At 56.2% G+C, this 22747-nt stretch overlaps 1 protein-coding gene across 2 annotated transcripts in view; it reads right to left on the bottom strand.

The window, feature by feature from the left end:
- PIK3R5 (phosphoinositide-3-kinase regulatory subunit 5) overlaps positions 1-12523 on the bottom strand; it is a 110798-nt gene extending 98275 nt beyond the window's left edge. The window contains exon 1 of one of the 2 annotated variants that reach the window (XM_075903478.2): positions 12400-12523. The gene's annotated coding sequence lies outside the window, so the exon portion shown is untranslated. Of the gene's footprint in view, positions 1-945; positions 1111-12399 lie in introns of those variants that run through there. The other variant, XM_075903477.2, reaches the window with a different exon arrangement.
- Positions 12524-22747: the final 10224 nt, after the last annotated feature.

Here is a 22747-nt window from a genome sequence, read left to right as displayed (position 1 = left end):
AGGTGTCTGTGTCTCTCTGACCCTGCCACTAATTCAATCCACTGATTCAATCCACTGACCCTTCCTTCCCATAACAGCTGCCTGACGCCTTTCTAGGGGGTGGTCCAGACAGGCTCCGGCCTGGATCTGAGCTGCAGTCGGTCACCGCGCCAGCCATGTGATCCTTGCAGTGACCGAGAGACAGGCACCGGATGCCCCAAAGGGGAGTCACGCAGGGGTCCCTCCATTAGATGGGGGGCTTCCTGCCACAGAGAAAGGCCCCCACATTTACACCGGACTGACAGGAAGCTTCCCTGGGCTGGCAGGAACATGGTGCAAAAGACCCGGGAGGTTGTGTCTCCTAGACTCTGGATCCCCAAGAGTGAAATTTACTCCCATGCCCACAGGGCAGAGACCAGAACCCTGGTGCCTCTCCCCAGCTGCTCTAGAGGGGAAGCCGCATCCCTCTCACAGATCACACCTCCCTCAGGCCTGTGGGCCCAAATCTGCCCCAGGCTGGCGGGGAAGGGGGGGTTGGGAGAGACCCAGCAATCAAGCTGCAGCCGGCCACAGTCCAGACTCCTGCTGCTGGGGGGGCAGGTCCCCGCCTGCTCTCCTGCCTGGGCAGCAGGGTCAGCGGCTCCAAGCCGGCTCCCCAGAGCCTCGGGAATCTCCCCGCCCGCACGGCTCAGCTGGGACAGCCCCGCGCCCGGGGCCCCGCACCGGGACCGGCCTGTGAACAGCCCCGGAACTTTTCCCACCCCCTCAGGCCGGGGCAGAACAACAAGCCCGAGAAGTGACTCACCGCGGCCTTTCCCCACCTGGCCTGTCACTGCCCCGCGGAGCCGGACCCGCGCCCGGCCCGGCCCGGCTGCAGGGGGTGGGCAGCCCAGCCGCGCCCCGGGAAATGCCCGCGCAGGGGCGGCAGCCGCAGCCCCCCGGACCCTTCGGCCCCCGCTCACCCACCTGCCGGGCAGCTCCCGCCAGGGCGCACTGCCCATGCTGGGTCCCGCGCCGCGCTACAGCCCACGGCGCCGCGCTGGGTCTCCGCAGCGAGCCGCTTCCATGGCCGGCAGGGAGGGAGGGAGCCGCGCAACTCAGCAGCCGCCGGGCTGCACCAGAGACACCGGGACTGGCTGGGCGGGGCGGGGCGGGGCGGGGCGGGGCCGCGCAGCTTCCTCCGCCCAGGAGCGCAGCAGCTGGACCGGCGCGGCGCGGCTCAGCACAGCTCGGCTGTGGACAGAGACCCCCTGAGTCTGGCTGGCTGCCCCCACACCTCCTATCCTCCAACCCGCCGCTCCGTCTGTCTGTCCATCCCCATCCCCAATCCCACCGCTCTGTCTGTCTGCATCCACTTTTGTCTACCTTTATAGACACTGCCGTATCTCCATACACATCTGTCTGCGTGCTGGCTGCTCTGTGTGTCTGTCCCCAGTCACATCTACCTACCATCATGTCCCCATACACCTCTAGCCCTCTAGCCTCCTATGCAGGGATCTGTCTGTCTCTCCTCATATCCTTGGATCTGCATGCATATTCATTTGTCTGCCTGTCCTCACGCCACCCTCAGACGCTGTCCTCTATCTGTCCCCACGCACATCTGTCTGTCCCCATACACACTCATCTGCTGTTCCCATTCACATCTGTCTGTCCCCATACACACCACTTTTCTGTCTCCATTCCCATCAACCTATTCCCATACACCAGGGGTGGGCAATAATTTTTGCAGGGGACCACTTAATGAATTTTGTTAGGTGGTCATGGGCCAGCTCCACCCCTGGAAGAGGCGGGGCTGGGGATCAGCCTCCCCCCAGAATTGTCTGGGGCTGGAGGCTTTGACGTAAAAACAGAGCAAAGAGCTTGTGGCTCCCTGCCCCACTGCAACTGCAGGCACCCAGGTTGCTGTGGCTATTTAAAAGGCTTGCAGCTCCGGCCCCTTCCAGGGGAGTGCCACCACTGGGAACTGGGAGCCATTGAAATAGATTCTGCTGCCCGAGCCGCCGCCTGGAAATTCAGTGGCACAGGCAGCAGGATATCAATAGAAATCAGACAGATGCAGCCCTGGGCCAGATCAAAGTGTTAGGCAGGCCGGATCCAGCCCCAGGGTGGCATCTTACCCAGCCCTGCCATACACACTCCTCTCTGTCCCCATCCAGATCTATTGCTCCTCAGACATCGCTCTGTGGCTTTGTCTACACGACGGTTTTCTGCCAGAAGAGGCAATGCAAATGAAGCGCTGATTAGCATTTTGTTTTGCTTCATTTGCCTCCTCTGATGCCTTTTGCGCAAGAGGTTTTTGCACAAAAACAGGCAGCGTGGACGTGGACGTTTTGTGCAAAACCCCTTTTTGCGCAAGATCTTATCCAGCTCCGGGAGAGGGAAAAGGATCTTGCGCAAAAAGGGTTTTTTGTGCAAAATGGACACGTTCACACTACCTGTTTTTGTGCAAAAACCTCTTGCCCAAAAGGCATTGGAGGAGATATGCAAATGACATACGACAAAATGCTAATCAGCTCTTCATTTGCATTGCCTCTTCCAGCAGAAAACCATTGTGTAGACATAACCTATGTGTTTCCACATACCTCTTAGCAGTCTGTCCCCATAGGAATGGCTGTCTGTCTTTCCTCCTACCCATCTGTCTGTCCCCATACACATTACGCTGTCTGTCTCTCCTCATTCTCATCTGTTGATCTAACTGTTCTTATACATATCCCTCTCTCCATCCCCGTACACATCTGCCAGCCTCTGCCACAGCCCTGTCCTTATCTATTCCCCCATCACCTCTTTCTTTCTTTGTGTTTGGCTAGCCCCGGACACAGCCATTTCATTGTTTTTCTTTCCTTGTTCAGCACTTTATCACACCTCTCTTTCTCCTCCCGAGCTCCTAGAATGCTGGTCTTGCTCTTTAATCTTTTCCCTAGGACTCTGCACACTTTCATTGTTGCTATAAAAGCAGCACAAATTTTAAAAAAATGCAAATGTCTGGTTCCGGCAGAGGCCATATGTCCTACCCCTCCCCCACTACAGACACATACAATAATCATAATGATTAGTATATTTTAATTCATCATTAATTGTAGGCAAACAGCCAGCCTGGTCTGGTCAAAGTGCCTGGAGAGCCAAATAACAGAAACAAGTGCACTAGAATTAGCCCAGCCTGGGCTAAATGCCAGGCTCTGAATAGATGCACCCAGGATGGGCCCGGTGCAGGAGAGGGATTGAAAGAGAAGGGGGATAAATGGCCAGTCCAGGTTCCAGAGCAAACAGCCAAGAGCTTTCCAGACCCTCCCCATAGGGTGCAGAGATGGCGTTTGATGGGTTTCCATGGTGAGGGATTGTCACACGGGGGGGGGGGGGACTGAGCAGATGCACCATCACCTGCTGCCATCCAGCATCACGCCGGAGAGGCCAGCTGTGCCAAGCCGCTGCCTGCAGCTTGGCTGCAGAGACCTGGCACAGCTGAGCTATCATTCCTTCGGGATCAGAGCTGGGAGAGGCCGCTCTGCTCTGACTCAATGTTCCTATTCGGGAGGCTTCACTTTCAGACCCCCACATCCAGATCTCACATGGCATCAGCCTGGGCCTACCTCCAGACCTCTCCTCCTCCCAGTTCAAACCCTTCCCACACCAGGGGGCTTTGAGCCCTTCCTGGGCAGTGGAGGCACAGGGACCGTCTCCTTATCTCCTCCCCAGTGTCTCCAGAGAGCAGCCAGCTGGCCGACTCCCCCTTCTGCATCACTGGTGGTTTTTAAGAACATGTCAGACAAACACCTGTCAGGAATGGTCTAGTTATTACATAGCTCTGCTAGGACAGGGGACTGGGCTAAATGACTTCTTGAGGTCCCTGTATGATCTTCTGAGACTGAATCATCCTCTCAACCACAGAGGGGAGTTAGAAGGGGGAGAAAGGGACATAGAACCTGTTTGCCCCCTCCCTGCCATCATGCAAGAAAGTCTCCAGCTCCTATTGCGGCTGCCCTGGGATGGGGTCATAAGGTGCGGAAGCCGGCAAGGTGTGCAGTAGGATGGGATTTTGCATTGGGTTTCCTTGCGGTTTTGGTATTTCTTAAGAAAGCGACCGCACGAGAGCATGTGGCCAGATCCGAAAGACACACGAAGGCTGAAATAGATGCCGGTTTCGATGTGCGATTCCAGTGAATTTCAACAGAAGCTGAAAGAGAGAGAGAGAAAAATCCCCGATTGCCTGCACTTGAATGAAGAGTGTGAACGTGTGACTCAGGCATAGATTCTAAGGCCAGAAGAACCAGTGGGGTCATTTCGTCCTGGCTCCTGCATAACCCTCGCCCTGGGGCGCCTCTGAGTTAATTCCTGCTTCAGCTGGCGCATCTTTTAGAAAAACATCCTCTCTGCTTTTAAAACGTCCAGCAACGGAGACTGTAGCAGCCAGGAGTCACTGGGGAGGAGTCTTGACGGGTCTCCTGCTCTAGCTCTTATGGTAACGGTTTGGCCGCGTGAGTTCCTGCATTTGCTCCCCTGTTTACTGTGTTGACCATGTGCAGTTAATCAACATAGCAGACTCGGAGAGAGAGAGAGTCCCCAAAGACCACAAAATCAGATAAGGATGGAAGGGGCCCGGCCAGGCTTACTGCAGAACGACATACGACCAGACAGACTCACCACTGCGCCACTTGGGGTGCCCATTGGGCTCCGCTATTGCCCCGCGGCTGGGCAAAGGCAGCCCTTTGGGGTGCGCTTTTATACACAGGCACAAACAAGTGACACGTCACGCCTGGTGCAGCAGGTCGTTATCTGAGTTCCTGTTATTTGTGTGGGGTGTCGGCTCCGAGATGTCTCTTAACGAGGGGCTCTGCTACCAACCCTCTGGAACGAGTCCCCGGCCTGGGCCTGGTACCTCTCGGGTCTGAGTGTTTCTGTAACATCAGCCCTGTTCTTGCCAGCTTCTGCCAGCAGGGCCTGCCTTTTCCTCACAGCTGTATATTAGCAACGTGGTGACCATGGCTGGCTAGGCCTCAGGCCTCACACCCAGCCTGGGATACGTGGGCTCACGTTTCAGGCCCTCATCTTACTACAGAGACGCCATCTCAGCCGTTGGTGAATTGTCCCCCTTGGTATCCAAAACCAGCACCTTCCAGTCTGAATCTGCCCAGCCTCAGGTCCCCACCAGGGCCAGGCCAATGAAACAGGATTCTGGACTCCTGGAGACAGCGGCGCGCCTGGGCTCCATGGGGCGTGCGGGGCAGCACGCCCACTGCGCTGCATGGCCCCAGCCCCCCCAGTGATCCCCAAAGTCACGTGCTCGGGGAGCGATGGGGAGAGTGGTCAGGACAATGGCTGGAAGGGGCGGGGCTTGGGGCAGGTAACAGACAGCCCCCTTCTCGCCTACTGGGAATCCCAGGCCTGGAGTTCGAGACCCGGCTTTGCACCATGGACCACCGAGCGAGTGCTGTGTAAGCAGGGGAGCTCTAGCCCCAAGCGCTGGGTCTACACTGGCAACTTGCAGGAAATCTCCCCCTGGGAAAAGAAGGGAGGAAACTCTCATGTATCTAGGTGGCTTTTTCCAAGTGCTCAGCATTGGCCTGGCCCTGCGCTCACCGGGCTCACTGGCAAAGCCACGGTGTGAGCAGACCCGGCCAGCATGGAGCACTTTGGAAATCTGGCCCTGGGTCACCCAACCCTGCAGGGCCAGTCACTGTCCCGTGAGGTGCCGCGGGAACAACAGCTGCTCACAACTGCACTTACTGGAAACCTGTCGCCAAGGCGGCTGCATCCCAGGCTGCTTTCCCAGGTCAAAGCCTTGGCCAGGCCTTGTGCTCCAGGGGAGCGAATCCCCACGTCTGAGCAGAGCTTTGGTGCTGCCGGCGTTGCAGGGAGTGGGTGCAGAGCCGTGCTCACGCTGAGATCGGGGAGTGTCTGTGCCGCAGTCACACACCCAGGACTGGCCTCTCCCAGCTGACTCTGGTTCACAGGGCTCATGCTAAGGGGTGCTTCAGTTGCCAGGCAGACATTCGTTCTGGGGTGGGCTGCACCCTGAGCTCCAAGACCCTCCCATGTCACAGGGTCCTCCAGCCCGGTTCCGGCCCCGTCGGACTGTCTGCACCCCAGTTAAGCAGGCCCTTCAGCGGGGCCCCACAGGCCCAAGTCTGCTGGCCTGGGCTGGCCGCAGGATCCAATCGCAGAGACGCCATCTCCTGAGCCTTTTGGACTTGGCTTTGTGGCGTGCAGAGCAATGATGCTAGCTGGGGCGGAGGGAGCAGTGGCCCGTCCAGCCCGCGGTGGGAGTCGGGCCGAAGGACAGCGTCAGGGATGCTGAAATCTCCTCAGCCGAGCTCAGGAGGGTCCTGCCATCTGAAGCCGTGTCCAAACGGGAACAGTCCCCCAGGGCCCTTTGATTTGGGGGTGGCTGGAGACACGGAGCCAGGTTCAGACGGCGGGAGTCGAATCTGACCTCCCAGTGCTCTGGCACGCCGGGCGGCCTGGGCCTGAGGGTTCAGTCTGGGAAAGCAAAGCAGATCAGGCAGCGCCTCGCGAACCCTTCGGAGCCTGCGGAGCGCCGCCATTAGGCAGTCTTGCCCAGTGGGCTCTGAGCACGCTGCACCTTCCTATGCCCAGACCGTAGCTGGTGTGTTTTGCTTCCTGGGCTGCGTGTCAGCCAGAGGAAATGACCAAACATGGGTGTGGGTTCAAGAGGCTCAGGGCTGAAGGAAGGATGTGGAGAAACAGCGGGGAGGCGTAGCACACTAGGGAGGCTGCTGCAAGGCGCGCTGACAGGAACCAGCCACAAGCCACGCAGAACGGGGCATCTCCCCTCCGGCGGGGCTGCAGCAGGAACCTCTGAGCAGCAGCTGGTGGCTAGAGCCATGGGAGGGATGAGCAGAGCTGCTCAGGGATGTTTCCGTGAACCCGTTTTCCTCCTCAAAAAGCTGGTGCGGGAAAACGGAAACTTTTCAGAGGAACGGACCCGGCTTGACAAAACGTGCCACAAATCCGCGTTGCTGCTCCTGCATGGAATTTCTTCTGATTGGTGCGTGCCACCCCCCACCCACGCATAGCCACCGACCCTGCGGGGAGGGCAGCCGCTTGGGCTGGGGGAGACTTGGGTCCCATCCCCACCCTGCCTGATCTTGGACAGTGCACGCAAGTGCCCCCGCCCTCCCCACCACAGCAGGAGTCAGTCTCTCCACTGGAGCTCCTCACCTTTGATGCACACAACGACATCGTCATTGGAGCGAGGTCTGAGCCCGTCTCCTCCCCAGCTCAGGTGAGTGCCCTGTGAAAAGGGCGAACGGGCTCACCGTGGAAGCGGGGTTTCCCATACCCCTGTGGAATGCACACGCTGCTTCCTGCCCTGCTCCACCAGTGACACAAAAGCAGCCTTTGGAGACGACAGGCCTGGGAGGGCAGGGGCAGTGACCAGACACTTAGGAGCCTAAATCTCACTGGACTAAGTTTCATTTGACTCAGGCTCCTAAGTCACTTTTGCAAATGGCACGTAGACGCCGGTGTCCCCTAGGACAGGGGCCAGCAGCCACCAGGGCTTGGTGGGTGGCCTGCAAGACATTTTGTTACTGTTGCCCACGGGCACGGGTGGCAGATTCTGCTGGTTTCCATTCCCATGGGCTTTCCCTACTGAGGTTACACACGTAAAGCCAGGGCCCGTGGAGCAAGGTGGGCACTGATTGCACACAAGACAGGCTGAGCGTCGCATGCTCCCTCTGCGGCCAATCACAGAGCAGCTACGGTGCAATCGGTACGCCCCCCATAGCCTAGGGATGCACGCAGGGAGCAAAAATGCCCTAGCCTGGGAAAATGTCCTGGGTCAGCAACCTTGCGACCCACCGAGATGAAGGAGGCCCCTAATGCAGCCCCCTCGCTGGCCCATCGCGGCTTCCGGCCCTTTTGATGTCACCTCTATACCACATAGGGTCGTAGGGACTCCATGGTACATGCCTAGCGGGGACTGGCCCCTTGCTTCATGACAGTTGCCACCCACACAATGTCCCCAATGACTCTAAGCAACCTTGGCTTGCAGAAAGTGATTTGCATAAACAACATTTTCCTTATCTAAACAAATCGAGCTGGAATATGCAAATGGAGCGAGCTGCAGGAAGGACAAACAGGCTGTAAACATGCCCCTTAAAGTGACAGTCACTTTAGCTCAAATAAAGCTAACGCTTCCGGTCAGAGGAACGTTTCCAAAAATCCAGCAAGTCTGCCTTTCCTCATCCTCCAGGCTAAGCAGCCCCCATTGCGCGGCCGTAGAAGCGGCAACACGACTTTTGCAAATGGGATTTAAGCTCCTAAATCTCACGGCAGATTCCAAAAATGTTACTCAGCAGGTTTACGGCCTTCCCTGTTCTGCAGACCGCCGAAGGCCACGCGTAAGTATTTTGCTGCAAGGGATGGATTCTTACTCAGGGCCTGACTGACCAAGCCAGATGTTTGCAACTTTCCGTAATAAAGGAAACGTGGTTCCATGCAGCAGCTTTTGTAGCTACGTTTCAGGTGAGAGCACCTTGTTTACAATCAAGGTGTAAGTGACCGATCCACCACCCACTGATGTCAACGGGCGTGTGCCCATCGATTCCCATAGGCAAGATGGAAAAGAAATTGGGGATTTTTTTCTTTATGGATAAAAAGGGGCCCAAAAGGGTTTTGTTTTCTAGTTTTTTAACATTAGAATTCAGGTCTTGTCAACATCCTTTTCCCCAGGGTACTCTGTGGACAACTGGAGAAGTAATAGGATGATGCTGTCATAGACGCCGGGTGAGTGAGCACTCATATGGTTCATAAGTCTCTGCTCTGGGGGGGGGGGGTTGAACACCCATTTCACTAAAATACTCTCACCACTGCTTGGTCCATGAAGAGCTGAGATGCTGAAGATCTGCGTCTCCATGTCCTCCGTGGGATACTTACTGCCAGACAAGGGGAGGCCAGACTTGATTTTCCCGGGTTAAGAACCAAGCCGACAGAAAAGCTCTGTAGCGAAATTCTTGACAGGCCTTCTTGGTACTGTCCATCCAACCAGCATCAAATTGGGCATACGCTCTGTTCCTGTAGCTCCAGATTTCCAGTGGCAGAGTCGGCAGGTCCACCACGCCGGGGCCGGAGGGGTGGTGTCAGGATAGGTGCGGGGGAAGCAAAATGGGGGTAAAAACATCACTCCTCACCTGCCCCTCCCCCTCTAGCTTGGGACAATGTTACAAAGTGTCGGCAGGAAGCTGGTTTCACAACCACCGCCCTTGCTGGGGATTTGCATAAGAGCCTGTTGTCGCCGTGGTAGAGCCCGGGGCAGGCTGTGTGCAGACAATGCCACCCGTCCATCGTGGGGGGAGCTACGGGCAGAGTAGCCAGGACAGGTTCCAGCTCGGTCAGCGGCTGGGTTCCTGACTCGGATGCATCCCTGCACCAGGGCCGTGCACCAAGCACCTGATGGCACCAGTCCAGCACCTCCAATTCGGTTCTGCGCTGGAATGGAGTAAGTCACCCACCCTGCGCTCAGGAAAAGCGCGTGCCCAGCCGGATAGGAAGTGGGCAGCACGGTGCCCAACCCAGACGGGAAGGTAGCAAGTACCACCAGCCTGAGGCCGCAGTGGGGTGTGATCGGGGAATAACCGCAATAACTGGTGTGCATCCTTCCCCCCCGCCAAGCCTAACCTGTACACGGCTTAATCCGCTACCCAGGCCCAATCCCAAGGGGCAGCCGGGTGGAGCCAGCAATGGGTCCAGTCTTAGCACCGTGAACCAGACGACAGAAACCCTGCCTCATATTCCTGGTTCTGCCACTGGCGTTCTGTGCGGGAGGCCGTGGGGGAGTCGCGTCACTGCTCTGTCCAGCGCGGATGAAGACCCCGGCCTCCCCTTGGGAAAGCACTTGGGGGGCTGTCGATGGGCGTGCGGCTGTGGCCGTGTCGTTATTCCCCTGGAAACACAGTCCTGGGAGCCCGGCGCTGTTGTGAAAGCACACGCAGCACAAGCACACGGATGCACAGCAGCATCAGGGACTGAGTCCTGGCCAGTGGGAGACTATGAGGAGCTGCAAGCTGAGCTGGTGTCCTCAGACCCGGAATACCCCGGGTGCTCCCCAAGCCACGGCCCAGCCATTGCCCCGGCACGTCACTGCTCGTCGCCCCGCCGCGTGGGCGGGCCAGCGCCGGCCAGACGGGCCCGCAGCCGAGTGGAGACGTGCTGGGCTCTCGCCTAGGTGGGATTTTTCCCCGAAGCTGAGCTTTCGGTTTGACACTTGTTTGTTCTTCACAGGAAGCTGAGGGGAAGGCCCCTTTCTCAGACAGATTCAGGCAGCCAGCAAGACCTGCCCAGGCAAAGACTGTGAACTCCCCCCACGCCCCCCACCACCCCACACGTAGGGCCACACCCCTGGGCTGAACCCCACCCCCAGCTCCGACACCACCTATGGACAACTCCCTAAGGCTGAGAAATCCCCTTCCACTCAAGGGCCCTCCAGGCGGCATAGACCTCCGGGGGGGGGGGGGGGGATTAATCTGGATTAGCCTGGAATCCTTTCTCTGAGCTGGCTCCTACGGCAGGGACCTAGCTCCCTTTGGCAGTCTCTGTACTGGCAGCCCTGCCTTCTCCAGACACCAAGTGTCCCCTCGTGGCAGAGGATGGCACTGCGCCCTGCCGCACGGCACTCACATGGGGTTCCCCAACCGTAACACCCCAGGAGCCCCAGTCACAAAAACGCCAAACCTCGCAGAGCCCCAACAACAGTGAATATGCCCAGGGATTTCTCTCCCTCACCAGAGCGTCCATTAGAAACGCGCTGATCTTGGAAATAGCATTTGGTTTTAGCTTCGGGGGGGGGGGGGGTGAGTTCATCTGTACAGGATAAACTTAAAAAACATCAAAAGGTCCGGTAGCACTTTATAGACAAAACATGTCGATGGGATTGTGAGCTTTCGTGGGCACAGCCCACTCCACACATTTATTGCACGCTCTTTATTTTACACTATTCATCCTTCCATTATGCATTTGATCACATTATGAAAATGATCACACGCTTCCAAGATTTCCCGGGACACTCTTGATCCCCGGTGCGAGCAAGTAAAGCCGGATTTGATACGATCCTCATCACGTCTCCTTCTTTTCAGAAGTGACTTTGCAGGACCATCACGAGCATTTGACCCTGAGTTCCCACACTCTGGACTTGGTGAAACACTAGTTGATGTTGAACATTTGTTTTCTTGAGTCTTTATACGTCCCATTTTCAGCCACTTGTCCATCATCAGGTACCCCACAGTCCAAATAAAAACAACCCAGTGAGAATGCTAACAAACGAAGAAGCTACAGGTTGAACCACTCTCAGGACAGGACCTAAACCTCATTCCACGAGGAATACCACCTAATTCGATTCAGGGCTTTATTCCGGAATCCCGTTTCACTGCTGCGTGTAGACGCAGGCAGTTACTTCGGGCTAGTCAATTTCTAAAATGGCGACCAGCCGGGAACATGCAAATCAAGTGCGGGATATTTAAATCCCAGGCTTGATTTGCAATTCTGGTCGATCTAGGGGGCTAGTGTAGATGTACCCTGAGAGCCAGAGCTAGTGGCTGTAAAGAAACTGCATGGGACTGCGGGAAATTTGGCCACACCCATGCTAAGTGGCCATCCGGCTCACTCATATCATGGCGGACTACGGATGTTGCCGGAGCAGGAAGTGCCGGACTAGAGAGGTTTGACTTGTAGTACTTGAGAACATTTGCTCGGGTCGCACTGGAGCCAAACAGCACACTGCAGAGAATGACCGAGTACCAGCTGAGCGCCATTACTGCCCCTACCTTGGCTACAGTGACTGTGGTTCCCGTTGGCACGCGAATACTTTTCCCCCCACCATTATGGACGTGTTTCCCAATAAGCCCCTGTGACGTGTTGTGAACCCCAAGGGCTCACGAGTCACAGGTCAGGATCCACTGTTGTACACATCACAGGCGAGTGTGTTTTCTGTTGTCCAGGGAGCATTAAGGAACAGGGAACAGAGCCACAGCTCTTGTGGGTGCCGCTGTAGAAGCAGCCGGGAGTGCTGCAGTGCTGGGGAGAGGGTGAAACGGGACCTGCTCTACCCCCCCAGCACTGCCAGAATCTAGAACTGCAGGGGAGCCCTCTCCAACTCTAGGGAAACTGCACCTATGTAGTTGCTCCCATCCTCCATCGCCGCACCACTGCACTTTTTCCCTTCTCCCCCACCCGGCCCTCCGGCGCCCTTCCTTGCCTCTGAACTCAGCCACCTAATATGAAACAAAACCATTGCAGCTCTGACTTTGAGTTTGCTGCCATCACCTTGTTCTCTCTGCCGGTGTGTTCGCCCCCTTCCCCCGTCAGGTCTGTCTGCGACTGTGAGTTAGACAGCGCCTGGTGCAGAGGGGCCCCAGTCTCCACCCTTAGGTGCTACCGTAATAAACATGATGAACACTAAATACTCACCAGGCTGAGGTAGAGCGTCTTGGTTGCTGGTAGGCCCACCAGCTCCTTCTGGCCACTCTGCTGGAAGCTGTCTTGCCGGCATAAGGCAGCTCTCAAAACAATCACAACCCAGTCTTATTGGGGGAATTTTTTTTTTTAAATCACTAGAGTTGGCAACATGGGCTGAAGTGCTGAGCAAACCAACAGGCTGAGTTTACCTGTACACAGTCGTTAATGCGATGCCTTGTAAACTGTGCTAAAAGCTACCACTTTACATTCCAAGGCGTGGCCAGGTCCTGCCTCCAGGCGGGCGGAGGGGGAGATCCCCAGAGGAGTATTCAATAATCAGGGTCAATCGGCACCACTCGGCCTACAGCAACCGGGAGTGAATGGTACCCCACTGCTCTAGGAAGCAGCCTGCTTTGGCGCTCTCTGTTTTGGGGCTCGTGTGTTATTGTTGTGAATTCCCAGAACTAACCTTGTGCTGTGTTGCACCCTCTCAGCTAGAGGATTTTATGTTTTCGGCTAATTCTCTCCGGGTATGCTGGGAACTCACCAGTTAATGATTACGTGTTTTACTCTAGTTTCTAAAATCCAAGGAGGCTTGAAAATGAAACTTTGTCCTTTCCCCTCTGGCAGAGTTTTTATTTGTTTGTTGCTTCAGCCCTGGCTTCAATGGATCAGTTAACACAGCTCCTTCCAGGTATGTTTGCAACGTCTTTGTTTGTGCAGTTGCATAATGATTGATCGTTCCAGCCCTGGGAGGGTTTGTTTGTAAGCTGCGTGCTGTGCTAGAGGGACAGCTGCCCGCCTGGTTCCAGGATATGACCCGAACAGAGGCTGTTCTCTCTTACTGGGGCTTTTCCAGGGATTTTTTTTCCCTTTCTTTGAAGTGAATTTTAAAAGATAAAATGGATAATTAGACTCTGGCCACACGGAAGAATTTTGCAATGGACTTTACCGGGGCCAGGACTTCACTCCAGATCTTATCATAAACTACGCTATGAAGATACATAGATTAAAATACAAGATGTTCCATTAAGGACCCAATCCTGAAAAGCTGCTCAGCGTCTTACAAGCTCAGGCGTTGAACATTTACTTCTCCCAGTAATAGAAAGGTAGCCATGTTAGTCTGATCTTGCTAAAACAAAAAGAAAAACTATGTAGCACTTTAAAGACTGACAAGATGGTTTATTAGGTGATGAGCTTTCGTGGACCAGACCCACTTCCTCAGATCATATTCTTGAAGAGAATTGGCATGACCATGTATACCAAAGGAATACAATGAAAAAAGTGAACACGTTTTTGAACTGACAAATCAGATTTAGTACAGAAGGTGGGGTGAGGGAGAGGGAGGGAGGGAATAGCTATTTATGAGTCAATAAATGGCTAATCAGGGTTGATAAAAGAGGAAGCTATCTTTGTAATGGGTAAGGTAATTAGCATCTTTCTTAAGGCCCATTCGTAAAGTGTCAAATTTAAGCATGAATGAAAGTTCGGAAGTTTCCCTCTGTAATCTGGTGTTAAAGTCTCTTTGAAGTAATATGCATGTACTAAGGTCGTTAAGACGATGTCCAGGTAGGTTGAAATGAAAAGCAACTGGTTTTTCCTTGTGAAGATGTCTGATGTCTGATTTGTGGGCATTAATTCTTTGGAGCAATGTCTGAGAAGTCTGTCCGATATACATAGCAGAAGGACACTGTTGGCCCATGATGGCATAAATTATATTTCTCCCAGCAAAGCATCCTGCAGCTCGAGTGCCATCGCTCCTACGGACTTGGCCAGGAGACAGTCACATGCTGCCCCATCAGTGAGAGCGTGTGACCCATGAAGGCCTCAGTCTAAAGCCACAGTCACATGCCAGACACACTCAGCAGGTTCAGCTGTGAGTTGGGGGATCTCTGTCAATTGCATGGGCCCCCTCCGGCCCACGACAGGCAGGCAGGTGACTTGGAAGACGCGAGTTCAAATTCGTGCTCCATCACATGATGCATGACCCTGGCCGAGTCTTTTGCCTCTTTGTGGCTCAGCTGCCCATCTGTAAAATGGGGAATCCAGCACTTCCGGGAGTGCGTGGGGATATAGACATTAAAGATCATGAGCAGTGCTCAGAAGCCAGCCAAGTAGCATAGCACCAGCCTCGAGCCTGCCCTGCACCTGTCCTTGTTCCAGTCCTGTCCCAGCCTCGCTCCTGCCCTCACTGACTCCAAAGACTCTGGTTCTGATCCTCGGCCCCTATTCCTGGCTTTGAGTCTCTCTCGCTCCTGGGCTCTGCCATTCAGACTACGGTTCTGTCTCTTGGCCCTGGTTCCGAGGGATGACTGTCTCGCCCCTAGTTTTGGCTTTCAGATGCTGATGCCTGCTCTGACCACTAGGCATGACTGCAGATGTTCCCCCAAGCCAGCCAGCATCTCTTCTGAATGGAGCTGTGACGGCGCATTGGGGTTTTCCCGTCTCCTGCACCCCCGTAGTGGCACGGACAGACTCCCCCAGCCAGTAGAATAGAGGAAGTTTATTGCTTCTCCAGGATACAGCACAGCACAGATGTCATCTGGTTATAGGACAGGCCTAGGATGCCTCAGCCCCCCTTGAGATGGGGGAGACTGGGCCCCTAAATCCCAGCCTGTTGCCTAGGCTGCTTCCTCCATGATACCAGCCAGAAACTAACTCACTCACTTCCAGCCCTGCCCCCAGCCAGGGCTCCACTCCCCTTCTTCCCATTGTTCCGCTCCCTGGGAGATAACTGGTCGGACAGGTTCGAAGCCCCCTTGCATAATGACTCATCCCCTGCCCTGCTGGGCCATGCTGCTGACAGCAGCCAGTGGAGGTCACTCACAACCCACTGCCCAGCATAGTAACCAGCAAGGTACCCCCTACTACGTCACAGGAGCCAAACCCAGCTTCCTTCCACCCAAATCCAGGTAGGTCTCTGTGAAACACGAGGGAATTACGTAGGGCCAGATCCAGTGCCAGGGATGCTCCGAGGAGCTGGATTGATGATCATGGAGCTACAACAGTTAATACCCACTGAGAATCTGCCCCGTAGATGGTAAAATCTGGGCTCAGTGAGACAGAGACAGGGAGCTGAGTATTATCATCAGACTGGCGATGGCACTTCACCCCCCTATCACCTTGAAAACGGCCACCATGGCCTCACCTATCCATTGAGCAGGAAACTCAAACACAGGAGAGGAAATACTCACCCTCTGCCCCCTGCAAACGTCCCAACAAGGAGCACACCCAGCCTCAGCCAGTGTTCCGTGCACTATGTGCTGAACAGGAACAGGAAGGAACTCCATGCTTGTCCCGTTAAAGTGGCTATTTTTAAAGGAAAGGATTCCCAGCAATGCTGCAGCTGCAGGTGGCATTCCAGCCATGTGCACCCAGACTGACTTCCTGGTGCTGCTTCTAGGCCCTTCCATCCTGCAACCTGTGTGCCTCCCACCAAGTTCCTGGCAGGTTGCTACCACCAGCGTCCTCCCGCACTGCAAGGACCTTCACCTAAACCAGTAGCTGAATCCAGTGCTGTGTTGTGGGTTAGCTTGACACTCTGCTTCTGCCTGCTATAAACCTCGTGGCCAATCTGTATCAGGCTCAGAGCAGTCAGCCCTACACATGCTTTCCCCCCTGCCTCTGGTATAGCAGTCATGCGTTTCAGGGGCAGCTGTTCTAGCTGCTTAGCAATGCTGGGTGTACCAAGCACAGAGTAACAGCTAGGCCATATGCTGGAATTGTTGTGAACGTTGTCGTTTGTGTTGAAGGCAAAAACCCATCCATGCAACCAGAATCAGGCTGTGGAGCTTGACTGGCGGAGATGATACCTTCACCTACTAGCAGGATGGGCTGGAGCAGAGCGAGTTTTAATGGAGGGAATTCGCTAGCTAGTCAGGTAGGGCTGAGAATCCATCCAAAGTTGTTCTCTGCTGGAACTGTAGGAACAAACAGCTCGGCAGTGCTAGCTCCAGATAGGCCATGGGCGCTGTCCAGAGTGCTAGAGAGAAACACGGTGCTCCCATCGTTCTCTAGATGCCTGGGAGGGCATGTATTGAGTGTGCGGATTTCTCAGTAACCTCAGAGGCATGACCCCTGCTTCTCACTCTGCATCTGGCATAGCTTCAGTGGGACGCCCCAACACAGGTCTGACCACGTGGGTCACCCTGCAGGGGCAGGGCTGGAGGTGCAGCTGGACTGAATAAGGATGGGGAGGCGACGGGGTGAAGAGATCGAGGAAAGGCATTTTCCACACCAGAGAAGGCTCAGAAAGGGGGAGGGAAATGAAGGGGTGGGGATGGTCCAGGCGCAAGGGAGGGAAATGAAAGGACAGGCCTTCTGAGATGCAGGACTGCCCAGCCCACAGCAGCGAGCCAAGAGGAGTTGGTGTGTGGGGCAGGGGGGTAAAACAGATCAAGAGGAGAAACAAACCAAGCTGGGGCTGTGTCCCGGTGAGGCTGACAGCGGGGACCACAGCACTGGCGGCTGCCAGGCCTGCCAAGATCTGACAATTTGTCACCTCTTGATCACTTGGTGCCCAGGTGTCTACTTATGAAGATCATCCCCACACAGGATCAGCCAGTGCCGGAGCTCGGGAGACCGGCTGTCCCACAGCTCCCTGCCCATCTACTGAACTACCATGTCGCCGAAATAATGGGACCAGCGGGGCAGGGCGGCCTTGAGAGAGGGATGAGTCAGGAGGGAGGGGGGAGACACAGGTCAGTCCGTGGCAGAGCCAATGCTAGATCCGAAACAGAATCAAGGCTGACGCCATTGAGTGTCTGTGAATCCCCTGCCAGCCTGGGGGACAAGTGGGGTCACTGGAGCTGGTCTGAGCTAGTTCTCTGAAGCAGCCTGTCCCAAATGCAGCTGGCATGAGCGGGAAGAGTGGGGCAGAGCTCCGCTCCCACGCGACGGAGGGGCAGCCCTCCTTCCCGCAGGGCCCACGTGTGCTGTGGCACGTGGACCCATCTCACACCTCACGGCTTCTCCCCTGCCGCAAGCTGCTTTCGATGCTCACTCGTGTCCCAGCAAGGCCAGTTTACACAGGCTGAGAGCCCCCTTACCCCCCGCCCTTACTGGGGCTGTCCCATCAGTAGACCCCAAAGAGCTTTCCCAAGGTGGTGAGTGCTATCAGCCCCATCTTCCAAACGGGGCACCCGAGGCACAGGAAACAGGAGTGATTTGTCCACGGCCACCCTATAGGCCAGTGGCCGAGCCAAGAATGGAACCCGAGTCCCAGTCTGCTGCTCTATCCACTAGGCCACACTGTCTCTCTGGCAATGTGTGTGTCCTTGCTGAAATGCAGGCATCCCTGGCACTGAGGCTGGTGCTGGAGCAAAGCCACAGCTCCACAAATTCAGCCCTGGTGAGAGGAGGAGACACGCGATTACTTCCTGGCTGCTGTCCTCAGGAAGCACAGGCTGTCTCCGGAGGACACCCGCTGAGCCCGTGCCCTGAATGGGGCTAGGTCCGAAGACGGGCACGCCGCCTGGCAGCCAGCAGCGGCTCCCTGGGAAGGAACCGGCAGCAGGCAGGCTGAAGATCAAGACAGCGCGCACAGGGGCTGCCAGGTTAACGTGCGGCGCGAGGGATCTGTGCTCAGCGCCGCGTGCACAGGGCTCCCAGCAATGCTGCGGCGCACACAGCGGGAGAGCTGGTTTCGCCCCAGGATCCCTGAGCAGCTTTTCACTGCTTCCGCAGAGGCCAGTCTGTGCATTAGAAACGAGGCTTCCCCCGCCCCAGCCAGCGTGTCGCCACCATTGCCTGCCCCCGCCCCACCCAGGCTGCGTATCAGGTTCGTTTCCTGAGTCTGTTCCAGCCCGGGAGCTCCCAGCGTCACTTGCTCCCCCGGGAAAGGGAAACCACCTGTTCTGGGAGTCGGCGCCATAAGAGACACTGCCCCTGTCTCACGGTGCGTGACTCGCCCCCACAGCGCCTCCTGCTGGTCACCATGGGAAACAGCTCTTCAGCCCTGGAGCGCCCCTTCCAGCTGGGGTCACGCCTGCCGTTTCCTTTATTCTCCATCACTCTGTGTTAGGAGCCATGGCCTGGCCAGACCGGGGGGGACTGCCCTTCCCCAGGGCCCCCACCCTCTGGGGTCCTCCCCTCAGGGAACCCCCAATCCCTGGGCCCACTTTGCCCATCTAGCCCCTGCCTCGGGGGAACTACAGCCTGCCAGGCCACTCAGCATTGGCAAGGGGCGGTGGCCCTGCTGCCCTCGCCTGCCCCAGCTTCCTCCCCACAGCCCTCGTAGCCTCAGGCCTTGCTTCAGGCCCTGCAGCCTAGGAGCTTGCCTGGCCAGAGCTCCCCTGCCCTGCTCTGTGTCAGGAAGCCTCCAGCTTCCCTGGCAGCCAGGTCCCTCCTGCCACCCAGCCAGAGCACGAGTGAGTCGTCTCGCCCCCTCCCTTATTTATACAGCCCCCCTGGGCCTAAACTGGCTGCGTCCGCCTCAGCTGCCGGCTCAGCCCTCACCCAGGGCCGGGTTTTAACCCTTAAAGGGCCAGCGCGGGGCAGACACCCCGTCACGGTCACCTACCTTGTTTCTGTTCTGGGAAAGCAGGCGGCTTTCTGGCTGGGGAAGTCAGACCCATTATGGACCAGGAGTGACTTAGTGCAGGCTTTAAACGGTGCGGGCTAAAACGATCCTCTACCGTCACTCTGGCAGCCGAGGATCCCTGGAGCTCCATTTCTTCCCCTGCCCCAGCAAGGCTTCTCCTGACCCTCCCCTCCACCCCTGTGGAATAGGGAAGGTTGGGGGCATGCTGGCTTCCTCCCACCCATCAAAGGACTTCCCAGGTGCTCCTATGGGAGGCTTTCAGGCTCGCTTGTGTGGACTCAGCAACACAATGGGGCTGGTGCAAGGGCAGGACCCATTGCCCCACCCGGGCGCACTGCCAGACTCACAATAAAAGGTCAGGGGACGGTGGCTGTACATTTCGAGCATCAGAGAGAAGCTCCCCCAGCTTCCGGTCAGCACCTCGGTGCAGCCTCCCCTACCAGCCTTCTCTCCCAGTCTCTCCAGTAGGTCCCACCCCCCAGAAAGGCTCTGGAGGAGGTGGTGGGACAGCGCGTTGGGGTTTTCCCGTCTCCTGCACCCCCGTAGTGGCACGGACAGACTCCACCCGCCAGTAGAATAGAGGGAGTTTATTGCTTCTCCAGGATACAGCCCAGCACAGATGTCATCTGGTTCCAGGGCAGGCCTAGGATGCCTCAGCCCCCCTTGAGATGGGGGAGACTGGGCCCCTAAATTCCAGCCCCTTTCCCTAGGCTGTCTCCTCCATGATCCCAGCCAGAAACTAACTCCCTCACTTCCAGCCCTGCCCCCCAGCCAGGGCTCCACTCCCCTTCTTCCCATTGTTCCGCTCCCTGGGAGATAACTGGTCGGACAGGTTCAGAGCCCCCTTGCATAATGACTCATCCCCTGCCCTGCTGGGCCATGCTGCAGCCAGCAGCCAGTGGAGGTCACTCACAGCCCACTGCCCAGCATAGCAACCAGCAAGGTTTCTGACCCCCCCACTACGTCACAGGCGCATCATGGGCCCGCCCCCAGGGGAAGTGGCACACGGGTCGCACAGGGCCAGGCAGGCCTCTGTGCATCTGGTGACTGCTGGTTTGTGCACAGTGCCCTCACTCTAGGCTGGGCACAGCAGAGCCATCCCCACCACGCCATGCCCCATTACCCCTGGCCAGTCCCTCACTCCAGGGACCGACCTCCCTTCCTTGCCCCCATGGGGGCCCACAGATGCATTTGGCACCCGGCCCACAAGAGGTTAATCCATCCCTAGATGCTCAGCAGTTTTCTCTTCAGGGGCCTAAATGTGGCTTTGGGAGGCTAATCTGAGGCTCACAGGCTGGGACATGGTGGCTGTAGCCAACGAGCTTGAGCTCCAGGCCAGGCCGGGGCTGCATCACCAGATTGCAGTGGGTGCCGGGTTCGATGTGTGGCAAATCGGATCGGCAATATGCAGCACTGCTCATGGGCTGGAGCCAAAGGTGCCTAGCGGCATGGCAGGCTCCAGGGCTGGCAAGCTGGGACCCTTCGGCACAGCTGCAATCCACATCTGTGTTGAAATGGTGAGTGACATTAGACAGTCAGTGAGGTCTGATAGCTGGGGGGAGACGTCTGGAGGCCTGGGGCCTGAAGTCCCAGCTCTGCCCTTGGTCTCCTCCCTGCACACCCTGGCTGCGTCTAGACTGGCAGGATTTTCCGCAAATGATTTTAACGGAAAAGTTTTTCTGTTAAAAGCATTTGTGGAAAAGAGCATCTAGATTGGCACGGACGCTTTTCCATAAATGCACTTTTTGCGGAAAAGCGTCTGTGCCAATCTAGATGCGGTTTTGTGCAAGAAAACCCCAGTCGCCATTTTTGCCATCGGGGCATTTTTGCGCAAAACAGTTTTCAGCTGTCTACACTGGCCCTTTTGCGCAAAAGCATTTCCGGAAAAGGGCTTTTGCCCGAACGGGAGCGGTATAGTATTTCCGCAAGAAGCACTGATTTCAGACAGTAGAACGTCAGTGCTTTTGCGCAAAATCAAGCGGCCAGTGTAGACAGCTGGCAAGTTTTTCTGCAAAAGTGGCCGCTTTTGCGGAAAAACTTGCCAGTCTAGACACAGCCAGTGTCTGTCTTGTCTGTTCCTCATGGCAGACGCTCATGCTCATTACGTGCCCGTAGAACCCTGATCCCAAGGCAGGTTTCTAGCAGTTCATGATACATAGGGCAGTAATGTAGGTTAGTAAAGGACGTTCTGCATGCAAGGTGCATGACAGACAAGCTCCAGGTGGGAAACAAACTGACGAGACAAGATGGCTGGTGGCGCATGTGAAGGGTTGAGGGTCCTTGGGTCCATTGCGTCCCCCCGGGCAGATAACATTTCTCAGCAGGGGGGTCTCCAGCTGCTCCAGTTCGGCCTGCACCTGGCAGCAACTGGACAACGAATACGACAACAGAGGGACTGATACAGGAGGAGGAGGAAGTGAATATTCCAGCAGATCAATGCACCCGGAAAGATCCTGGGAGGTTCTGAAGTGCCTCCCCCACTCCCCTGCAGTTATTGCAGGCATCTGTCTAGATCGGAGCGTTTTCACCCAGCACGTCCCCACTCCTCTACCAATGTCCAAGTTGCACCTCTCCTGGCCAGGCTGCGCCTTGGCTGTTTTCCGGCCAGCTGCTCCCCAAGCCAAGTGGCGCCCACTCCGCAGCGCTCCACTAGAGGTCAGCACAGCCTAAGGAGGGAGGGCACCGGTCGGGACCTAGGTCCCGCAAACCGAGAGTCGTGCAGCAGCGTCAAAGCAGCGCGAATGCTCCAGGGATGGATTTCACCAGCCGCAGCCTCGCCCGGCCCAGACGCAGCATGGTGAAAGGGACAGGGCGCAGGCCTGGCAGCCAGACGGTCTCAGCCCAGCTCTGTTGCACTTAGTGTGAGGCCTTGCACTAATCGCTAAGGGTCGGGTTGCCACAGCGGGTCAACCCCCACAACTGCGCCAGACTTTCAGAAGTTCCCAGCATTGGCTCTTTCAACCTCCCCCCCCAAAACTAGCCTTTACTCTGCCTGTGACTCAGACAACCTCTTAGAAAATGGGAGTAACACAGCCGGCCCGAGAGCTCAGGTGTGAGTTACAGGCTGCTTTCCAGCTGTGGTGAACATCTGCAGGTCCCATTGATTTCTGCGTGAGTGACGGATGCTCAGTGCTGCAGGAAATCAAGCTCCGAATCCCTGAACAATGCTTGTTACATGTGACACTGTGGATGTCCCATGGCAATACCTGCACCCAGGACGGATAAACATATTGGCCTTCTGCCAGTTCTTCAGGCAGTCTTTGTTCCGGGAGAATTCTTTCAGTGTGGGGTGATTTTTAAAAACAAAAATATTGATACCATCTCCCCCCCGCCTCCCCACCAGTGGACATAGGTATTTCCCAGAGCGAATAAGCCATACAGGTATAAGCAGCTTTCCACCACTGTAACTGCATCCTGCATCCCTTTAACACTATGAGTGGAGATGGGCGGGAACTGTCCTTATTCAAGTCCTGTCCCATTTCATCCCAGGCAGCCTGGGAATTCAGCAGGAGCTGAGAAAGGTGCTGATCTCACCTGTAATAAACTAATCCCGGACACGTATGTAGCAGCTTCCACCTGAGCATCTGAACGCAACTCACAGTCTCCACAGTCTCCGAGGGAAAGTCTGGCTGTTCCCAGGTTCAGGCAAACCCAGGAGATACAGAAGGAAGCAACAAAAAGCTGCACAGACATCAGCAGTCTTTAGGTCTCCTTTAATGGTTTCTGTGATCTTTGGGTTTGGGGAAGAACTGCGGGGCTGGCCTGAGTTTATCAGAATTTGTACAGTTGGCGTTAGCTATAGATGACTTAAGTGAGCAT

This window comes from Pelodiscus sinensis, chromosome 20 (assembly GCF_052426305.1).
Source record: "Pelodiscus sinensis isolate ZL-2025 chromosome 20, ASM5242630v1, whole genome shotgun sequence".
In the NCBI taxonomy this organism is placed as follows: Eukaryota; Metazoa; Chordata; order Testudines; family Trionychidae; genus Pelodiscus; species Pelodiscus sinensis.
The sequence above is the reverse complement of the archived record's forward strand: the minus strand, read 5'-3'. Positions and strand labels throughout refer to the sequence as shown.